Consider the following 1,226-nt stretch of genomic DNA (forward strand, 5'->3'; position numbering starts at 1 on the left):
TACAACCCTGCGGCTCTGAATGAATTGGGTATGCAAATGTACTTGCTCAACAAGTGGTACATGCAGGCGTGTGGCAGGGGTGAGTAGTGGATCTTTGTCAGATTTAGAGACCATCATTACTTCCGTGGCGATGACATCTTACATATTAGTTTCGAAGAATTGCATCAACTATACCACTTGGACGCTCTGGACAAATCAATCATTAGCTCCTTTTGTTTGTAAGTGATTCTTACTTTTATTTAATAAACTCACTTCCATGCGTACGTGTGTATAATTATCCTCACATGTAACTTATATTTATATATAGATTCCAGATGTCAGAGCTCCAAAGAATACAAGACACCAGTGTTGGCTTCATTGATCCTTATATCGTATTCAAAACCGATATTATTGTCAAGGAGCACTGGGTATCTGAAGCACAGACGAATATCATGAGGTTCTTCGTGAAGCAGCACGATAAGACAACAATACTTTTCCCGTACAACTTTGAGTAAGTGTTAATAATAATGTAGTCTACACATTTTATGTAATATCAATACAACTTATATGCATGTATGTGTGTGTATAAACCAATGCAGGTTTCACTGGATACTCATTGTCATTGAGTTAAACTCAAGTCGGTTAGTAATCTTGGACTCATTGAGAAAAGAGCGGGCACTATACCAAGATATGATAGACATTATCCAGGGGTAATTTCGATCTCTTGCGCACAACTATTATTGAATAGACTTTGCCATAATTTATTAACGATCGTACATTATTGGTCGCACAGGGTTTGGAAAGAGTTTATTCGGCAACACCGCAAGGATTGCAAGGCACCACTTAATGTAGTTGAAATACCAGTAGGTTGTACTATATATACTTCCCCACGTGTTTAATTACTATATCGTACTTCAATTTACGTGTGAGATGATGAGAATAATCTTCTTCTCGTACAGTGGTGTTTGCGGCAGGAACCAGGTAATAACTTGTGTGGATACTACGTTTGTGAATTTATTACTGCACGCATAAGAACTCCTAAAGATGTCCTCAGAGTACGTATATATCAATTTTTTTATTTATTTTTAAATGAATATATATATATGTATTAATACTTTTCCTTTTATTTCAAATGCAAGACTGAATGGTTGAAACAAAGGGTCATGCAAAAAGACCATCTGAGAGCAGTTCAAGAGTCAATAGCAAGATTTCTTCTAGAAAAAGTGCTAAATCCCAACGGCAAGTTC

At 36.5% G+C, this 1,226-nt stretch overlaps 1 long non-coding RNA gene across 1 annotated transcript; it reads left to right on the plus strand.

Annotated features, from left to right (window-relative positions):
* The first annotated feature begins 313 nt into the window (after positions 1 to 313).
* On the plus strand, positions 314 to 953 carry LOC136486797 (uncharacterized). Its single transcript, XR_010766973.1, has 4 exons — positions 314 to 490; positions 579 to 689; positions 773 to 842; positions 939 to 953. It is a non-coding gene; the product is annotated as an uncharacterized lncRNA (long non-coding RNA).
* The last annotated feature ends 273 nt before the right edge of the window (positions 954 to 1,226 follow it).

The sequence above is a fragment of the Miscanthus floridulus genome, chromosome 10 (genome assembly GCF_019320115.1).
Source record: "Miscanthus floridulus cultivar M001 chromosome 10, ASM1932011v1, whole genome shotgun sequence".
NCBI classification, from domain to species: domain Eukaryota; kingdom Viridiplantae; phylum Streptophyta; class Magnoliopsida; order Poales; family Poaceae; genus Miscanthus; species Miscanthus floridulus.